The following is a 21940-nucleotide window of genomic DNA, read 5'->3' on the forward strand; positions in this document are numbered from 1 at the left end:
TATTCCCAATTTATATAACAGACAAATGATTAATTTCTTGTGTATTTAAAGAACTACGATTCAATAAAAATTTGAAAAATGGACAAAAGTATGAAAGAGTATCTAGAGAAGAAATATGGCTACTGGATGTAAAAAGATGTATTCAACTTCAGTAATAGGGGAAATACAAACTGAAAACTAAAAAAAAAGTAAAAAAAAAGCAGTATGTAATGATGGAAAGGATCTGGAAAAATAGCTATCTTAATTGTAGGAAACTTAATCATGTAGCTTTTTTGGATAGCAATAAAACAATATCTATATAATTTTAAACACATATATTTTTGCCCCAGTAATGCCACTTATAGATATCTCTCCACAGACATAAAAATGTGTACAATAATGCATACTTTAAAATGTTCATCTGATCTCATATCTGTTAGAAAAATTGTATATATTACAAATTTATAGCAGTGCAGAAGAGCAGAGCCTCAAATATATATATAACATTAACAGTACTGTCTCTGGAAAGAAAAGTAAACATGGCAGAAAAGGGAGATTTTCACTTTTTATTTTATAGATTCTTATGTTTAAATATTTTGTAATGAAAAAATTAACATGCATTACTGAATAATCAACATGTATAGCCATAAACGTACTTTTAAAAATCCACTTAGAAAGTTTTTATATTTGAATAATTCTGACTAGTATGGTTGCAGCTATTTATAGATGGTAACTAAGGGCATTCTAGAATAGAAGGGATTAAACAAATACGTGAATAACAACAGTGGTTTTATATGTAATTGTGATAGTAGAACATAAAAATAGACTGCATTTGTTCTAAAGGTAGAAAGTAAACCTTGAGGATATTTGGTTTGAAGGTGGCTGTGTATGACAACATTTTTATTCTCTTAGAAATCACACAAACAGAAGAAGAAAGAAAAAGGTAGCCTCTTTTTCTTTCTTTTTTTTTTTTTTTTTTTTGGTAGCCTCTTTTTCTTTGACATTCTCTAGACTTCATAGGTATTTAGAAGGAAGGTCAAAGCTGAAATGGAGCCAGTATTGCCTGGGAGAAAGAGAAGAAAGACATCAGAATGATTCCAGAAGGATTGCATGGCAGCAGATCCTAGAAAACACCAGCAAAAAAAAAAAAAAAATACATGTTCTGCAGCTGAGATCTCACCCTCACGTGGCAACCTTTAACTCTTGCTGACCACATTTTCACAGATACCATTAAGAAAATCTTATATGAAATATAAACAAAAAGAAGCCACCTATCAAAATACTACCACTCTTAGATGAGGCAGAATTTATTGGAACAATGCAAAAGAATGTATTGATATTGAGTATACTTATATAAAGGTAAAAAAAAGTCATATCGGTTATCTAAGATGAAAAGTTGTCGAAATTCAGCAATCTTTCTTTTATTTTTTTTAATCCATTTATCCATGAGAGACACAGAGAGAGAGAGAGGCAGAGACATAGGCAGGGGGAGAAGCAGGCTCCCTGTGAGGAGTCTGATGCAGGACCCGATCCCAGGACCCCAGGATTACAACCCAAGCCAAAGACAGATGCTCAACAACTGAGCCACCCAGGTGCCCTGCAATCTTTCTTTTTTTTTTTTATTTTTTTTTTTTTTATTTTTTATTTATTTATGATAGTCACAGAGAGAGAGAGAGAGAGAGAGAGGCAGAGACACAGGCAGAGGGAGAAGCAGGCTCCATGCGCCGGGAGCCCAACATGGGATTCGATCCCGGGTCTCCAGGATCGCGCCCCGGGCCAAAGGCAGGCGCCAAACCGCTGCGCCACCCAGGGATCCCCCTGCAATCTTTCTTGATTAAAAAAACATAGCCTAAGAATATATGGATGCTTTTCTGATGTGATTAAATATATCAGTCTTGACTCAAAACCTAATACCTGAACAATTACTACAAACAAAATTCAGTGAAGTGCCAGTATATGAAATTAGTATGCAAAAATCAGTACCTTCCATAAAAATAGTTGGTTAGAAAACATAAAGGTAGAAGAACCTCAGTATAAAATGGCCACATACAAAAAATTGAAATACCCCAAAATAAACACTTCTTATCACTCCTATAAAGAAACTTCTCACCATTCTTGAAAAGCATACAGCATATCTGGAACTAATGGAAGGATACACCACATGATTGAATAAGATTGTGCAGTAGCATAAAAATGGCAGACGTCATAAAGTCAATTTATACATGTAACTTAATACCAACAAGAATATCACCACATTTATAGAATCACCTGTGTTTATTCAAAAGTTGATGCACTAAATAAATAAATACATATAAAAATCATGTGCAAGAATAAACAAATTAGAAAATGTATGAACACCAAAAAAGAAGATCAGGGAAGGTGTGTAGGAATTAAGAGTGTGCTGCGGGCATGTGAATAGGTGAACAGATTTCTAAAAAAGAATGGAAATTACAGACAATAGATCTAAATATATTTGGAAATTCAGCATATGAAAAAGGCACCATCTCAAATTAGTGAGGAAAAAGAGATCATTCAATAACTAGGGAAGTAGTCTAAAACAGATAAAATTAGAGTTGGATTGATATCTCAAGCCATTCAGCAGTAAAAGTTGCAAACAAATCAAAGCTTGCAATTAAAAAAAAAAATGAAACCATAAATAGGACTAAAAGAAAACATGATCGAATTCCTAACTTTGGAATAGAGAACTTTTTTTAAAACTATGACTTAAAACCCGTTAGTCATTAACAAAAAATATAAATCTAACCATATGAAAATAAAAACCTTTTGCATGGAAGGAAGAGTCCAAAGATCAATGATAAACTGGAAGAAGTATTTCTAACTCCTATAATAGGCAAAGGGCTAACATATAAGAAGGGGGTCTGGAAATTTTAAAGGAAAACACCTTTGACCTAAGAGTGAAACTGCTAAAGAGTATAAATAAATAGTCATTGACAAGGAAATATAAACATGAAAATTGTTCAATCCCATGTTAACAAAGGAACCACAGTTAAAACTGCATTGAGCTACTGTTCCCACCCCCTTCCACCTATCAGATTAGCAGGAATTCAGAGTTTGATTGCCCATTCTGTTGGTAAAACCATGAGGAAATGGACATTTGCTGGAAGTGGCATAAATTTGTATAAATTCTATGGAAATCTATTTTTAATAAACTACAAACAATTAGGAAATTTCAAATGCCTATACCACTCCAAGAATATAGAGAAATTCCATGCTTAGAACTTGTCTTTCACATTATGTGAAATGATGTGAAAAAGTTTATAATGGTATCTTTTTCTTTTTTTTTCAGTACCAAAGATTGGGGGAAACCCCCATGTCTATGATTAGAGGAATGGTTAAGGTATGGTCATCTATACAAATGAATATTATCTAACTGAAAACAACAAAACAAGCACAAAACAATGTGGCTGCTCTCTATGAGCTGTTTTGTATAGATCTCCAAAATATACTGCTCAGAGAAAATGCAAGATATAGAGTGTGTCTAATAGGTCTCCTTCTGTGTTAAAAAAGGGAAAATAACCCATGTTTATATTTGCAAGTTTCCAATCCTGTCCCTACCACTTACCTCTGCTTGAATCTGGGCAAGTTATATATTGTGTCTGGGTTTCAGTGGCATCATCTAAAAAATGACAATAATTTCTAGGACCTAAAATGGTGTTAGAAGTATTAAATGAGAAAAAAAATGCATAAAGCCCTGAGAAAGACATTTGATTCATAGTAAATGTTCATATAATAGTAGTTATTAATATTAGAAAGGGCTCTCCTTCTCTAAACTTTAGGAAATGGTGTGGACAGCCTAGCACCTACTCATATTTCTCATTTATGATAGCTCACCCAGTGTTTTTAACATACATATATATTAACATCTCATTAGCAAAGGGGCCAAAGGGCCTGAGGATTGAAAGAGGGTAACATTACAATTCAAACATTAAGAGATACAGACCATTAAGGCTTCATCAGAAATCAAGTGTGTTTAAAAAAAGAAAAAAAAAAAAAAGCAGCACGGAAGTAAAATCCAATTTGTATAAAATTTAATTTGCACAAGTTCTCAGAGAAACAGCCACTGGAGAAAGTGAATTCTACCTGTATCAAATCATCAGTCACCTTCAGTACCTAAGAAGACACCAAAACACAGCATCTAGCAATCAATTTTCCATCTCTCAGTGAAGCCTGAGGAACTGGGTACAAACCAGCATGGTATTGTAAAGAGAAAATCGTGTGGGCCAATTCAATTTCCTCCTATGACAGAATGACAGGTCACAGAGATAGGAGAAAAGCAATAGATGTAATCTACATGAGCCACAGCAAGTCTTTTGATTCTGTCCCACATGACAGTCTCATCAACATGCTCTGAAGCTTGAGTCTAAATCAGACTCTGAGGGACTAGTGACCCCTCCACCCCCTTGGGTCACCCAACCCTAGCAGAGTGCTTGATAGAACGTGTGCAACAATCTACTAGGGGCCTGGAACATGTCAAGGGTGGCAGAGAATACAGAGAGGATGTTGGGGGAAATTCATGCAAACCCAGAGACAGGGTGAGAGAGACAGAAAGAATGTATGTATGTATGTTTCTAGGATCAGGACGCTGCATAGGTACAAACACACAAGGAGATAAACATGAGCCAGGGCAACATTGTTGACAGCAAGGAGCTTCTCGTGGTTAGATCCTGGTGGAGGAGAAAATAAGCACCACTGTGACATCTGTGATACCAGAAACTGTGGGCAAAGGAGAATGGTATGCAGGCTTACTTATTCATCCATTTTGAGTGTGTGTGTTTAAATGTGTTTGGAGGAGGGGAGAGAAATTTTTCTCAGGGCCTTTGTGTGACAAATCAATGAGTTAGTAAGATGGGAACGGTAGGGCCTAAACTGGGGAGTCTGTTAAAAGGGTAATAGAGACCTAGGAAAGTTTTGTTTAGACATTGGTGGAAAATGCACAATGATTATAGAACTGAAAAAGGGGGAATGTATGCTACTCTTGAGTCAAAGATTTGAATATGAAGGCAGACGCTAGATGGACCAGTTTCTCTTTTGGTAACTCTCCTAGCTCAGATTCTGTACTTATTCTAGAAATATGAAAGGGTAGGGGAATATGGGTCACACATGAGCTTTGATTTTATTTTGGACCCTTATACAGTAATCCTGTCAGAGGAACCATCTAGTATGAAGACAGTGGTACAGGAAATCATGATCTTGTTCTTAACATATTAAGGTAAATGTTTTCATTAGAAAGCTGTTCATTTGTCATGTCAGTAACCATGTCCTCTTAATTGTGATGGTGTCAATTCACTAAAATTAAAAAACAAATAAACAAAAACTCTTCCCTATTCTGAACTCATTCTTGGTTACTGCATCATCATAATAGCTTGGGTAATTTTATTACTAGTCTAAGGCAGGCAATCCTTCTTTTGTTGACTACTGAGGAGGAAATTGTTAATGACATTAATAGGATGATAATGTGACACAGAACTCTGAGTAATGTCTAGTCTCTGTGTGGTTTTTCTGGAGAAGCAAGTACAGTTGCTAGGAAGAAACAACAGCACCATGATTTTATGGGATGTCCTGACACTCACCCCTGAGTTTGCTATGAAGATTAAATGAGATAATACACACACAAGTACAAACACACACACACACACACACACATACACAAACACATGGGCTGGGCACATATTAATGAATTGATAATAGGATTTTCTTTTAAGTTTAATTTTAATATTGGCTTACTCTCTTCTTTATATATTGCTGTTTGGTGACTAAGGAAATAATTTTTCTTATGAAAGAAACACTAGACATGAAGGAAGAACTTGACAAATTCATTCTTGATACTAGTGAAATCAGAATCAATTAAAAGTTTTCATTATAATACAATAAGCCTTTCTGATGACTTACAGAAGTGTCTAGAAAATTATGCATTTTTGTTAAATATTTGTTATTAAAAGGATTGAAGAAAAGATGATGTTGGAGATGGCATGAATAAACATATAGCATGAATAAGTATATGACACTAACTCCTCTTCACTCATGTAAGTTTATCTTAAACAATGCAAATAAAAACTAACTCCTAACTCTGCTCATACAGCAAAACTTGGATCCCACCTCCCAGCCCCTGCCCTGAGAAACTTGGATCTGTGGGAAGATGAACTCTATCTCGTGCTATGGGTGGCCTTCCCAGGGTGAAGACCCTGCTAGTCTAAGGCCAGCATAGTATGTCTGCCCTTTAGAAGCAAACACATTACCATCATTATAGTATTCTTGTTATAGGGAAGATAAAAAGGGGGAGAGGGGAAGGGTTTTTTTATAATTTGAAAATAAAAACAAATACAAGACTTGTTTCATTCTTATCCCAAGTTTCCTGTTGCTGAGGATTCTAGTATCATTGGTAAATCTGGAGAATTATAGCACTTTAGCTGATAGGACATTTTAGGTTGAATCAAAAGTCCCTAAAATGTGAAATTTGGTTGAAGCCAAAGTTTCTGTGGTGTGAAGACATAGCTCAAGGCTGAGAAATGGAGGGAGAAGATGCTGTGAAAGACACTAGGGTAGCTGAGCCAGCATGGGGATAGGAATAGTGTGCATGAAAAGGGGGTGTCTAGGGCTGTAGAGGGACCAGAGAGGATGAATGATGCAGGAGGAGAGTGGGAAGAAGGGAGTGCAAGATGTCTGCTTGAACATTTTTGAAGAATAAGATTCTAGGAAATGGATTAGGCAGGTGTTATATTTAAAATCCCCAGAGTTCATGACCATCTCAGAAGTCCAGCATAGATGGGCACTGAGGAAAAAAGTTCAGTCGGGGAAATAAGCAGAATACTCCCCTCCCTGCAACTGCTGTTCTGGATGCATGTCGGGTCCCTAAGGCCCTGGTGAGAGATGAGGCAGCCACATGGCTGAACAGTCTAGACGAGGAAGGACTTGACTTTGGCTAAAACAGAAATGGCTGGGGAGTTCTGAATCCCACAGGCAGTTTCCAGTAGACATTCTTTTTATCTGACACTCCTCATGTGGTTCTGTGGGAGGGTGTGGCTCACCAAGTGACCTCAGACAAAAAAAGATAGAATTCCAGTCAGACCCTCTCCTGACTTTCCCACTGAACAAATCAGGGACAAAAGCTTTATCTAAAGAAAGGGAAGACCTGGGAGAGAGGGCTGACCTGGCACCTTTGTTTGATCTGACTCAAATGGGGATAAATCTAAGATGTTGGTCCTTAAACTTTTAGAGTCCGGCTTTGGCCTCTAATGGGGTCTCCCAAAAACTCTCTTGATCTTCCTCTTGGTTTTTTATTCCTGTGTTCATTGACTTCTGTCACTTCTCTTCTGGGAAGTTGTATTTTCCTCTGCATTATATTTGGAGTTCGAAAACAGGCACTGGAAAGACAGAAGCTTCTTTTCTTCTGGATTAAGATAAAGGCATTAGCAGGCTTCTTAGTATGAAGTGGCCAAGAAAACAGAGTTCATTTGTTTAGTAATTTTACAGATCCAGCTCTAATTTAAAAATCAAAAAAATAATAATAATAAAAGTGAGATTCATTTTAACCTCATGTCAAACTCTGAATCATTGTTGTATGTTGAAAACTTGGTATGAACAATACAATTAAAGGAACAATAAAATATATTTAAAAATTAGCTAGATGTGGGATGCTTATTGATGTTTTTTCATGTCAGAGCTTTTCCATTCACTTGCTTAAGCATTGATGGAACTGAACTTTTGAAACTGGTAGTATTTTATTGGATCTTTTTGGCAAGTTTCAGGTTTCCAGCATGTCAGTTTGCTTCCAAACCATCATATCTTACATCATTTTTTATGCTTTGTTATCTACTAACTGTAATATTCTTAATGCCAAATATCATCCTCTCTGGACTCTTAAATATCATTAAAATTTTTCATATTTTCTGAAGAACTTTTCTGTTCTTTCCTCTTTAATACTATGAAAACACTGTGGGCAGATCTACTTGATATTTGATAGATGAATGGGGCACAGAGAGGTTCAAAGACTGAGAGCTACACAGCATGATTATGACAGAGACATCTCTCAGATCTGGTTTTTTCTTTTTCTTTTTTTTTTTTTAAAGGTGTTATTTATTTATTCATGAGAGACATGGAGAGAGAGGCAGAGACACAGGCAGAGGGAGAAGCAGGCTCCACGCAGGGAGCCTGATGTGCGAGTCAATCCCAGGACCCTGGGATCACGCCCTGAGCCAAAGACAGATGCTCAACCGCTGAGCCACTCAGGCATTCCTCACCTGGTTTTCTTAATCGCTCGGTCATCTACTTATGTAATTTTTTTTGATAAGGTGCTCATGTAAACCCCCTTGCTACAGTCACCCTTGTTCAGATCAACTCCACTATTTACACTGTTGGATCCAGGTTGGTGGTCCTTCTTTTTGAAAAATAGCGGATTGTGTAGTACTATGTGGGTGTACACAAAACCTGCAGTAGCATCCCCGTTGGCCAGTGGGAGTGTTGAGACTCACTCCCAAGCTTATGTGAATGATTTAGTGCTTTTTCATATAGTGCTAGGATTTTATGATCTTAACAGTATTGTGTGGCACAATTCAATTATAGGTCTTAATATTTAATGTATATGCCATTTGACACAGCAATTTGATTTCTAGGAATTTACGTTAAGGAAATAATACAGATAATTAGTCAAAGATATATGTACCAAAAAAAAGTACATTGACAAGGATATTTATGATAAAATAAATAATTGGAAATTAACTAAAGGCCCATCACAGTAAACTAGTTAAGTGAATTATGGTTAATCCACACAATGTAATGTGTAGATTAGTACAGTTCTCTAACATGGTCTGTAGACTTTAGTTTAGTTTATCTATAGGGAAAGATCTCCATAACATTTTGTAAAATGAAAAAAAAAATGCCGTTAACAATACGATATAATTAGAATATGTGAAATTTGCAAGTATTAATGATACTTATATCTGAGTGATAGAATCATGAGTGATTTGGGACACCTGGGTGGCTCAGCGGTTGGGCATCTGCCTTTGGCTTAGGCTGTGATCCCAGGATCTGGGATCAAGTCCCGCATCAGGCTCCCTGCAAGGAGCCTGCTTCTCTCTCTACTTATATCTCTGCCTTTCTGTGTCTTTCATGAATAAATAAATAAATCTTAAAAAATCATGAGTGATTTAAATGTTCTTCCAAATAATTTTTTAGAATATGATTTGCAATGAACACTATGGTGTTCATAGAGAAGGGCAAGAAATGAGGCAGGATGTTTTTTTGTTGTTTTACTTTGAATAAATACATGGTGTATTTCCAATTCTCTTAATGGGAGTGGTATGAAAAAAGGATATTTGCTATTCTTAAAGTGTTAAAGAATAAGGCAATTTAATTGACTCCTGTGTAGACAAAGATCCATTTACTTTATTCTATTCATGAGACTTGGGATGGGGGCACCCAACATAAGTGCCACATTATGATAATGTGCTGCTTGTATATAAAGACATTACCTAGCAAAAATTCAAAATGACTTTTCCCCTGACATGACTAATGTTATTGCTGTTAATTAAATGACTTGTTTGGAGGGATAGAATAATTGTGAAATATTTTCAGTACATTCTTGTCTTTGAAGAGGGATGAGTTCCCATAGTAATAGTGCATATTTATAGAATGAATAGTACATAAAACAAATTAGTGGATGAAAAACTGTACTTCAAGCACTATTTTCATCTTTAATAAGACAGTTTCAACCCCCTGGAAAATATTTATACCTGAGGCATTACTCTTAGAAATGTGGACTTGAGAGATTAACAGCACAGTGGTCTCTGTGAGAAAGCCATTCCCAAATTCTCTCATGGATTGGAAGTGATAACAGTAAGTTGTTGGATAATCCAGCAGTGCTTTTTTGTTTTTGTTTTTGTTTTTTTTTCTTAAAAGTCATACTTAATGACCTAGTATAGGAAAGGAGAATTGACTCAAGGCCTAAACTAGTCTGCTGAATCTACTGAGGACCAAGTCTAACGAAATTTGATGAAGTTTGGGAATTATAGGTGAGGTCCAGAGCCAATGACCAAGAAAGAATTCTTGAGACATCTTTGGTGCAAAATGGTGGTTTTATTAAAGCACGGGGGCGGGACCCATGGGCAGGAAGAGCTGCTGCCCTGGGCCTGTCAGGGGTGGCTGATTATATACCTGGGAGTTGGGAGGGGTTTGGGGATAGTGTACTCTCTAAGGAATTTTGGGAGCAAGGTTTCCAGGACCTTGAGGGGGCTGGCTATTATTGGGAAAAGATTACTTATTACTGTCTAATAAAACCTGAGTCACGAAACCCTTCAGATGTATATCAGTGGGCCATGTGCTTGGGGGATGATTGCCAACATGTATCTATCTTGGCGGGGTAGAGATAAAGGAAATTTCTAAAGGAATTTTTATATGTTAAAGTAAACTTACAGGATCCTGGGGATTGGGCAAAGATTGCCTTTTGACCTTAGCAAAGTATTGACATTGAGGAAGTTGAGTCTGTAGAGGAAAGTCCCTTTGCTTGTTTCAAGGACTCAGTCAATGTGCTGCCTGGGGCTTGTGCTTTGTCCTCAGCTAGTCCTCTGTTCCCCTATCAATATTTATCTCATTGACAGTTACCTTACTGACAAAGGAAATCTACTTATGCTACTAACTACCATGTGTGTGTGTATGTGTGAGAGAGAGAGAGAGAGAGAGAGAGAGCGCACACACCAGAGTGCACACAAGCAAGCACATAAGCACTCCCATATTTGAACGGAGGTGAGTGGGAGGTATGAAGATATCAAATAAGAAAAGCTACTGCCTCAGCCATAAAAAAATAAATAAGCATACTTTGTCATAACCCCATAGGCTTGTTTGAAAGGAATTGCTCCATTTAAAACCTGTGAAGAAAAAAATAAATAAAAAAAAATAAAACCTGTGAAGAGGACATTTATTATTGATCATTTAAAAAATAGGTAGCAAAGACTGGTATGTTAGTAGATGATTTAAACCATTTTTGGAAAAAAAAAAAACTCTGGTGTTTTCTAATAAGGTAGGAAAAGCAGATAATCACATACTTTTTACACATTAGATGCCCCAAATTGTTTTATTTTTGTTTTTTGAACTGCATGCTTTGCTGTGTAATGCAAAGGGCATCACTTTGCAAAATATTTGCATTTATGGGTATGCAAATGGTTCTTTTGCAAAGAAAATCAAATGCTAAATGCATGCTGAATGCTAATTAGTAAAGATATTCACATGATTTTATGAAGGAAATAACTATCTAAAATACATCTCATTCTAAAAAAATAAAATACAGATGTTAAAATCATTTTATTTTCTACTGATTACAAAAGTCAGCCAGTTTGGTTTTAAGACATAGAAAGGGCAAAACCCTAGGTCTTCCTCTCCGTTTTGTGGGGCTGTCCCCAGTTACCCTGCAGACTGAAGTGCCTCCCATTCTGGGATTCCCAGACCTTCTGTTATGGAGCTTCCAGCACTGGGCACCTTTCAGCACCTTTCCTGAATATCTACCCTACAAGACTATGAACTCTTTGAAGACAGGCATTATTTCTTGCTCATCTTTTTTTCTTCAGCATCAGAAAAAGAGGAAAGTGTGTGCAGGTGTTTTTGTGTGTGCGTAAAATAATAAATACCTCTCTATGAACATTCCAGATAGATAATCAGTTCTGTCACTTGTGTAAAAGAAATCAAGCATCTTTGTTCTATATCACAGTCCCAGAAGGCTATGCCCATAGCTTGATCTAGCATCTAATGGAGGATCTCTGGTATTAGGGGAGGGGGTGTAGATGCTAATTACACCACAATCTATTGGAAAAGCACCTTGTAGTAGGGCTGCGGTGGGAGGGGTACATCCTTCTCAGACTGAATCAGCAGTCAGAAGGAAGACAGCTAAAGTGTAGTGAAACAAATTGTGTATCTCTGTCACTCAGTTGTAGTTATCATTTAATCTAGACTTTTGGAAGTTTTGGCTGACCGCTGCATCTTGGCTAACTTTGAACCTGTAGTACATTTGGATTTTATGCCAGTTACAGACAATGGTTGGTAAGCTCCTGGTGCTGGCTTGAGCATTCTACTACGCATCCTTTGAGTTCTTTTACACTTGTAAATATATATATTTTTTTTCCTAAGCTTCCTAAGGGAACTCATTGTACAAACATTTAGAAGAAAACTCGTCCTGGTTCTGGACAGATTTAATACTTATTCTGGTTTCTATTTCTGCTTAATGAATTACCCTCAAAACCAGTGGTCTAGAACTACAGACATTTTATTTGACTCACAGTTCTGAAGGTAAAGGGTTTGGAAAGGGCTCAACTGGGCATTTCTCATTTTGGGATTTCTCCTGAGGTTGCAGGCAGATGCCACCTGACACTATTGTCACTGAAGGCTTGAAACTCAAGATGACTCTTGCCTATGGTTGGTAGTTTATCCATCTGTCAGCTGAGAGTTCAGCCAGACTGTCCCCCAGAGCACCTACATGGTGTATCCAGGGTACCTACAGGTGTTAGGGTACTCAGACTTGGTAATATGTGGTGGCTTCCACTGGAGCAGGCCCTCCAAGGGAACCAGGCAGAAGCTGCTTGGCCTTTTATGACTTAGCCTTCCACATCGAGCAGAGTCCTTTCTGCTGTATCAATCGGTCAGAGCTGTTATAAGAGTACCCAAGGGGACCCCATCAATGGGAAAAAAATTTTATTTTCCTTTAGGAAAAAAGCCACGTTTTAAAACTATCACAATCCTTTAATCTCTTATTTCAACTATTGTTTTAGTTGCAATAGCATTTGACTGTTTTATTGTTTTCTCCTATTCTTCTTAAACTTCCTCCAAATACCTAAAAGGGTAACTCTATTTATGCTTTCTTTTACAAATGTAAATTAAGTGCCCATCAGGATTTTGCAAGAAACCCACCACACCCAATTAAACAATTGAGCAAACCTGCAAGTTACTGTCAGTTCATCAGTAATCATTGTCTCAATCAAGAGCACTTTTCCTGATTCTCACATCATAAACTCTTTAATCTCAAATTGTTTTCATCCTCTGAATCTGTGATATCATTTTTTTTTTAAATTTGTCCAGAATAGTACTGCCATGCTCTAGAATAGCGACAAAGAGGCACACTACAGATTTCACTCTGAGTTGCACCATCTGGATCAGGGGCTTAGAAATATATCCTAGTGAAATTTCATGAAAATGGGCCATTGGAAAAAAAAATGTGTATTGTTAATCTTTGAGGAAACAATAGAATGGAAATAAAGATGGCATATTTTTTCAGTGTAATGAACCTCGACAGTTTCCATTGTGGCTGCCGGAGCGCGTTTGATTGCCAGTTGTTAAATGAGCCTGCATCTCGAAAAGTGGGAGTAGATCACTCAGAGCAGCAGACAGATGATGTTTGCTTTAAAGAGAGAGATTAAACCATTGCAAATATCATTAAGGACAGTTGCACAAAGACCGGTGTTCTGCTGCTTCCCCAGGCAGCAGATGGAATCTGTCCCTTCCTCTCCTTTCTTGTTTGCAGAAGAGTTTTACAGAGGAGGGTGGTTTCCAAAGACGGCCTTCCCTCATCCACAGGTATAATGACAGTGATAACAAATGGAACATTTGGGAGCAACTAGGAAAGTTGCTGAGAAACTGTGCCATGCCTCCCCTGCCTCCTTTCTGATGTTTGGGTTGGCCTTGACTCTATCGCTTGTTTCTCGAAAATTTTCTGGTCCCTTGCTAAGAAAGAGTTAAATGTCCCAAAACGTCTTAATCAAGTCACTCAGACTCTCAAGATATCTATGTCTTCACCCACAGGAAAAAGAAATCACAAGGACACTCTAGGTTCTTAACAAGATGAAACCTACTACATAGTACTACTGGAGAGAAGATCAAGGATAAGTACCCCCCTGAAGAGCTCGCTCTTCCTGCCTATGTCCAGTTCTCCACATTAGAAGCTTAGTGCTTTTTGCCCTGTGTTGAGAAAAAATCCTACAAAGCAAGAATACAAGAACTGCTACAATGTTATAAGAATTACTCTAACAGAGGACAAGAGACTGTTCAGACCCATCCATGCCCCAGGCATCCACACCTCAGAAACTAAGATCTAGAATCTTTCTTCCAAAAGCCCCAAAGAAGATGCTCTCATAGTTTTATTAGTGAAGCAGTTCCATAGCAGCTGCACTTTTTACAAAATGAACATTTTTCTGTCAGAGACTTTGTGTAATTTCCAGTCTTTTGACCAATGGTGTTACTGTTATGAATACCATTTTATTAATATATGTAATATATATTCCAAACAGTGGAGTACTATTCAGCCTTTAAAAAGGATATTTTGCAATATCATGACAATATGGATGAACCTTGAGGACATTATACTAAGTGAAATAAGCCAGTCACAGAAAGAGAAATACTACATGATTTCCTTTATATGAAGAATCCAAAATAGTCGGATTCATTGATTTACAGAGTGGAATGGTGGTTTTTCAGGGGCTGGTAGGCAACAGGAAATGGGCAGTCATTTATCAATGGGCATAAGGTTTCAGTTAAGTAAGGTAAGTTCTAGAGATCTGTTGTAATACATTGTACCTATATATTGTATGCTTAAACATTTACTAAGATTATAGACCTCATGTCACTCCCAGCTATGTGATGCATACAAGCCACTTCACCTCTGGTTTTGTTTCAATTTTTAATCTTTTATATTTAAGTCAATTTATATACTTAATGAAGCCATATTTTAATGTTGTGTGTATTTTTTATAGATTTTTTTAGTTGCGAGAGAGAGAGTAAAAGAGAGAGAGAGAGAGAGAGAGGTGGGGGGTTAGGGTAGAGGCAGAGGGAGAAAGAATCTCAAGCCACCTCTGCACTGAGCATAGAGCCCTATACTGGGCTCAATCTCATGACCCTGAGAACATGACCTGAGCTGAAATCAAGAGGCAGCTACTCAATCAACTGAGCCACTCAGGTGCCCTTTAATGTTGTGTATTTTAAATATGACTACATTTTTAATATTTTTGAGATAGAAGTCACATACTATAAAATTCACCTTTCGAAAGTGTACAGATCAGTGTTTTTTAGTGTATTCAGAGTTGTGCAGCCATAACCACTGTCTAATTTTATAACATTTCATCCCCTAAAAGGAGCTCGATAACTACTCATAGTCACTCTTTTTCCCTTCCCTTCCCTCAACCTCTGATAATCACTAATCTACAGAAATCTACTTTCTGTAGATTAGTCTCTATGCCTTTGCCTTTTCTGGACCTATCATATATATGGAATCATTTGCTATGTGGCCTTTTGTGTTTAGCTGCTTTCACTTAGCATAATGTACTTCTCTATCTCTATTTCCCATCTATAAAATGGGGATAAAGACAACTACCTTGAAAGATTATTGTAAAGATCATTTACACAAAAAAATTATAATCAGGAAATGATAGCTCATTAGTCAGGACAATAATAATAATCAATAATAATAATAATAGTCAACCTTAATAAAAATAAGGTTATGAGAAAGGCGAACCACGGGGTCCAGATTTTAAAGGGAATGGAGGCCCTGGGGAGAGGTGCTGTAAGCCTACACTACCCAACACAGTAGCCTTAAATTAATTAAGGCTACATTTAAAATTTAAAATTAAATCAGAAGCACCTGTGTGGCTCACTTGGTTGAGCAGCTGACTCTTGATTTTAGCTCAGGTCATGATCTCTTGTCACTCTCCCTCTGCTCCTCTCCCCACTCACGTGTGTGTGCATATACTCTCTCTCACTCTCTCTCTCTCAAATAAATACATAAATAAAATCTTTAAAAAATAAATCTAAATTAAATCAAATTAAAAAATTTGTTCTGCAGGGTAGCCCCGGTGGCTCAGCGGTTTAGCGCCGCCTTAGCCCAGGGCTTGATTCTGGAGACCCGGGATCGAGTCCCACGTCCAGCCTGCTTGTCCTTCTGCTGGTGTCTCTGCCTCTCTCTCTCTCTCTCTCTCTCTCTCTCTCTCTCTGTCTCTAATGAATAAATAAATAAAATCTTAAAAAAAAAAATTTATAGGGATCCCTGGGTGGCGCAGCGGTTTGGCGCCTGCCTTTGGCCCAGGGCGCGATCCTGGAGACCCGGGATCGAATCCCACGTCGGGCTCTTGGTGCATGGAGCCTGCTTCTCCCTCTGCCTATGTCCCTGCCTCTCTCTCTCTCTGTGACTGTCATAAATAAATAAAAATGTTTAAATAAAAAAAAAATTTTGTTCTGCAGTCACACTAGCTACATATCAACATGTATTCCATAGCCATGTGTGTCTAGTGGTTACTATATTGGACAGCACGAAATAGAACATTTCCATTATTGCAGAAATTTATGTAGGAGATCACTGCTATAGACAAAACCTTTCTGACAAGTGAATTTATAGTCTTTGGGAATGAGAAATTCATCACGTGTGACTCTTTAGGTATTAAGAGAGAAGGCAGTCCCTGAAACACTCAGTTTGCTGACTCTTGGCAATCAGCAAGCCTTCCTTCACTGAGTGTTCCTTGGCATGTGCAGATTGGGAGCAGCCACTGGCTCAGTGTCTGCCCCATGGCCTTCCTGAATGAAAGAAAAATGCAGATGAGACTTCTTGAAAGAAAACCACAGACCTATCCATTTATCCTGAGAAGTTCGTGTTAAGCAGATTTGCCACCCACAGAGGAAACATTCAGGTAGAGGAATTCTGGACCCTTCCAGAACCTGGCAATTTTATCAATAGTGAGAGCCTGAAAGATGGTTGAAAGGATACATGAGCACAACTAGAAGATCATACTCAAGGTCAAATCCGAAGGGTAAAGGACAGCCTTAAGTGAGAGCATGAGCAGTCATGCAATCCTATCAGTTTGTTTCAGAGACATTTTCCTTAATTCATCTTATGCTGCCAATTTAAGTGAGCCACTGAGCATTTGGAGGGCCTTCATGGTTGTATTTTATACCACCCCTGTGAAGCAAATATATTCCATTGTGAACAAGTCTCTATTTTATGACTGAAGAAGGCCTACCATGAGCCACTTATGGCAAAAGATGGTTTAAGGAGGTTTGTAAAGAAAATAGGGAGGTCAGATTTAGAAAAAACATGTACCCCATTAAGTTTTGAATTTCATATAAACTATAATTCTCAGTATAATTAGGCACCATGCAGTATTTGATAAATGCTAAAATATTTGCTTTTTATCTGAATCTCAGATTTAACTGGGAGACCTGTATTTTATGTGGTGACCTTAAAAGCAAGTGGAAGGCTCTTTTTCGTGGCACCTCCGAGGTGGTAGGCCGCTTCAGGATGAAGCTGAACATCTCTTTCCCAGCTACTGGCTGCCAGAAACTCATTGAAGTGGGTGATGAGCGCAAACTGCATACGTTTTATGAGAAGCATATGGCCACAGAAGTTGCTGCCGATGCTCTGGGCGAGGAATGGAAGGGTTATGTGGTGCGAATCAGTGGTGGCAATGACAAACAAGGCTTCCCCATGAAGCAGGGTGTCTTGACCCATGTCCACGTCCGCCTGCTGCTGAGTAAGGGGCATTCCTGCTACTGACCCAGGAGGACTGGAGAGAGGAAGTGCAAATCTGTTCGGGGTTGCATTGTGGATGCCAATCTCAGTGTTCTCCATTTGGTTATTGTGAAAAAAGGGAAGAAGCATATTCCTGGACTCATTGTTACTACTGTGCCTCGTCGCCCGGGGCCCAAAAGAGCCAGCAGAATCCGAAAGCTTTTTAATCTGTCAAAAGAAGACGATGTCTGCCAGTATGTTGTTAGAAAGCCCCTAAACAAAGAAGGTAAGAAACCTAGAACCAAAGCACCCAAGATTCAGCGTCTTGTTACTCCACGTGTCCTCCAACACAAACGTCGGCGTATTGCTTTGAGGAAACAGCGTACTAAGGAAAATAAGGAAGAGGCTGCAGATTTTGCTAAACTTTTGACCAAGAGAATGAAGGAGGCCAAAGAAAAACGCCAGGAACAGATTGCCAAGAGATGGAGGCTGTCTTCCCTGAGAGCTTCTACCTCTAAGTCTGAGTCCAGTCAAAAATGAGATTTTCTAAGAGTGACAAAATAAATAAGATCAGACACACACACACACAAAAAAGCAAGTGGAAGGTTTGCTGGTGAGGGAAAGTACATCTTGGGACAGTGGGAAGGAAGGGGCAATGACGATGGAAAAGAAGATACATTAACTTAATTGATATAAATGAATTAGGCTAACATAATTCTGGGGCAGACTCGGTTACAACCAAAGCTAGAAAACTCAGTTCAACCAATTGATTGAGTGCCTCTTGTGCACCAAGTATATGATACCATATGCTGAGAAATTGGGATTAAGAAGACAGAGTCACTGACCCAGAGTAACTTGCTCTCTTGTGGAAGAAACAAATATGCAAATTGATAGTAGAAAGAAAATGTTAGAAACAAAATCTAAAGTAATGTTGCAGTACTGATAGGGAGGAAGGAGTCATTAGTTCTGCCTGTGAGTTCAGAGAGAACTCTTGTAGGGGAAGTGATGCCTAAATTGGAGTCTAAGGAATGAAAACAAGAAAGCACAGAGCAGTTTATGAAAGGGCAGGTGTGATTGCAAGGTTGGCAAGCTGTCAGCTGTGGTAGGAATCAGGGACACCTATAGATGGGAAGGTAGCTTGAGATCAAGTTAAAAGATGATCTAGAATCATGCCATTAGGGCTATCATCTAAAGGTTATGGGGAGACATTCCAACAGGGAGAAGCAAGATCTAATCTGTAATTTAGGAAATGATAATAGAAATTTAAATGGCAATATAATTGAAAATTTAAAAAAGAATGGAAAACATAGGACTAAAGTTGGTAAATAATTTTGTGGTTTTTCTTTTAAATGATATCATTTTGGGCCAGTTTATGGTTCATTCATAAGGGGAGCAATCAAGAATAGCAAAGAGTTTGGACTTGAGGTCAGATGGTGCCGGGATGAACCCCGGCTCTTCTGCCCTGACAAAGTCACTTAACATCAGTCTGCATCTGAAAGATGAGGGCAAAAGGGCACACTTCACGGGGATTTATGAGTTTTAAAGAAAGTGCTTTGCATATAAAATGCTTAGCATAAAATTCCTGACAGTGCTCAAACGATAACAAATTGTCACAAATTTTGATAGAATCAATGTAACTTTTTAAACAATTTTTACCTATAGAGTTTGTTCCTAACTCACAAATTTAGACCTCTCGTCCCGTTGGACATTCCAAACTCACAGCTGTTTCTAAAAGTCGGGGGCCCCAGGCACACATGTTCACATCTGGACCCCTTGTACCAGACCGTGCTGTTTCCCAGGCAGCAGGTTCTGGAGTGTCTTTTCTTTAACATCATGGGAGGCTTTCTGGCTCCCACTGTTGTAGTCTTAGCTCCATAAGGGCTGTACCATTGTCTGTGTAATGGTCCTGTCCTTAGGGTGTTCCAGAGTTTAATGAAGTTGCTCTTTTTGAATTTTTTCCCCTTTTCTGTTCTCTATACAAGCCTGCTATGTGTCCATTAGGGATTTTGGCAGAAAAAAACATGCTGTCTTCATAAATCACCCCTTTCCACCAAAGACCACAACTTGCCTGGGTTTCACTTGCCTGGGTTTTAGCCTGATGCCTCAACCTGACATGTTCCACGAGGCTCCTCGGTCGCCTGTTATAAGGAGAGATTCTTCCCCTGTTGTGCTCTCCTTGCTGTCCTGTGCAAACAACAAAATAAAGTAGGGATTATAAGTAAAATAATATTTTTTCTTTATAAGTCGATGCTGCCCATTTGAGTTACTATAGTGGTGAGCTGAGTATCACCACAAAGGGGCAGGTGGGGATGGAGGGAGCCTGAATAAAGTTTTTACAATCTGCTGATCAGTCTCTATGCTGCATTCCTAAATCCTCAAGTCATAAAATATTCATGACAGGTGAAGTTACATTAAGTCAGAGTATGAACAGGATTGCCCTGTGTTCCCTTCCCTCATCTAGGCAGGGATGGCTCTCTTTGCCTTAGAGAGCCAACAGACTCGGTGTGCCTCCTGTCCCGCTGACCAGTAAATCAGAGACATATGTGGCTAATCATTTTTCTCTTGCAGCATGTTTACAAAGTCAGCCCACCACATGTCCTTTGCATTGTGTTCCTTGCTGCCATGCCCAGATATGCCATCTGCTGAGCTCTTAGGCACTAGTTTTATAGTTGTGGGTATGTGAGAAATTAGTATAGAGAAGCCTACAACCTGGACAAGGATAAACAGAGTCCCCTGGAGGGGGACGCTGGACAGGTTCACAGATCACAGCAGCTCTGAGTATAGGCTGTGGACCCAAACCCCTATTGAGTAGAAAACCTGATAAAAACTCCTTATGGAAAATCTGGCTCATTAGTAATTATTTTCTCAGTATATATTATTTTCTCAGTATAATGTTGAATCCACTTCTGTTTTCTGAATTCTGTTGTATTATGTAATCTTGAGTGGGGCGGGGGGTGGTTGGGACATGTTTTCTATGGTTTGTAAACACACATAGATTCGAGCAAATCATGGCAACAGGGATTTAGGTAAATCCTATTCTGTTCAGTAGATCATTCATATTTTAAATGTGAAAGCTTGCTGTTTATCCTCTAGAAAAGCAAGCAATTAACTTTCACTGCAAACACTACACCTGCACATTTGTCTATAAATTTACATTTTTGGATATTAGCAAAATTGCAGGGCATAACAAAATAGATCCAAAAATCAATTTGAGCAACAACAAAATCTGAGGGCTAGCTTAATAGAGCAGAGGAGTAAGTAGAAAGGAAGCCAGGGAACTGAGAGGCTGCCACTCAGTCCATGCCAGTGTCTCTTTCTGAAGATCTCCTGAAGAATCTGAAGAAACTGAAGAATGACTGGGTTTCCAGTGGAGTTCTGGCTCCTCTGGAAGAGTAATGTGCAGAAAAACAGGTTCCACAGAAGCATCTCAGTGTCTCCAATTTTCCCTAACCAAGAGATAGAAAAATATTCTCAGCATTTTTTTGTCTATTGAAAATTTCATTTGTTGTAGTGCATTTTTTCCCTCAACAGACCTGTGTTCAATTAATTCTAAGATAAGTAGGTTTTTTAAAAAATATTTTATTTATCTGAGAGAAAGTGTTTATGAAAGTGTGCCAATGGTTTGGGAAGCAGACTCCCCACTGAGTAGGGAGCCTGATGTGGGGCTCTATCCCAGGACATGGGCAAAGGCAGACACTTAGCCAACTGGAGCCACCCAGGCACCCTGAGAAGTAGGTATTTTAAGTAGTTTACATATCTCATTGATTTTGAGAGGAATAAAGATACATCAAATGTGCGTGTGACCTTTAATTGCATAGGATCATTAATGTTTGACTTCTTCAGGACTTTAAATATCATCTCAAATACTAACATTTCAGATGAAGAAACTAAGATTGAGATAAATGAGACAATTTGTCCAAAACTTGTCATGAAACAAGAGTAAATAGACCAGGTAATAAAAACCACCATGTATATTTGCCCATGTGTCCTCCAGTCCACACACAGATGTGTGTCTCATATAGGTATGATACATCTTTGGTGCCATATAGGTATTAATTCAAGCCATATTGAATTCCTGTATGAAACAGAACACCCTACCATGTACAATATGACCTCCCTGCAGTAGATACATCTGTTTGGTAGAAGACTTGAGATCACTTGCCAATTGAAGCTGCAGATTGCAATACATGCATTTGAAAAACTTCTATAAAATTAATTTATTATAAAGGATGTGTCAGTGAGGCTATCCCTACTTCAAATACAGTAAAACTTAAGTGTGTGTGTATATATATATATATATATATATATATATATATATGTCTTATATATATGTAAGTCTCTCTCTATATATAGAGATAATATATAATATTAATATATATTATATACAGAGATAATATATATTAATATATAATAAATATTATATTATAATATATAATAATATAGAGATAATATATAATATATAATACATATAATGTA

At 38.0% G+C, this 21940-nt stretch overlaps 1 protein-coding gene and 1 pseudogene across 8 annotated transcripts in view; both read left to right on the forward strand.

The window, feature by feature from the left end:
- The window catches only part of CTNNA2 (catenin alpha 2), a 1080823-nt gene that overhangs the window by 492475 nt on the left and 566408 nt on the right, over window positions 1-21940 (forward strand). The gene's annotated exons all lie outside the window — the stretch shown is intronic.
- Window positions 13811-20248, forward strand: LOC144280729 (small ribosomal subunit protein eS6 pseudogene; annotated as a pseudogene). Its single transcript, XR_013349147.1, has 2 exons — window positions 13811-14513; window positions 17161-20248. The product of XR_013349147.1 is annotated as a small ribosomal subunit protein eS6 pseudogene (transcript).

The sequence above is a fragment of the Canis aureus genome, chromosome 12 (genome assembly GCF_053574225.1).
Source record: "Canis aureus isolate CA01 chromosome 12, VMU_Caureus_v.1.0, whole genome shotgun sequence".
NCBI lineage: Eukaryota > Metazoa > Chordata > Mammalia > Carnivora > Canidae > Canis > Canis aureus.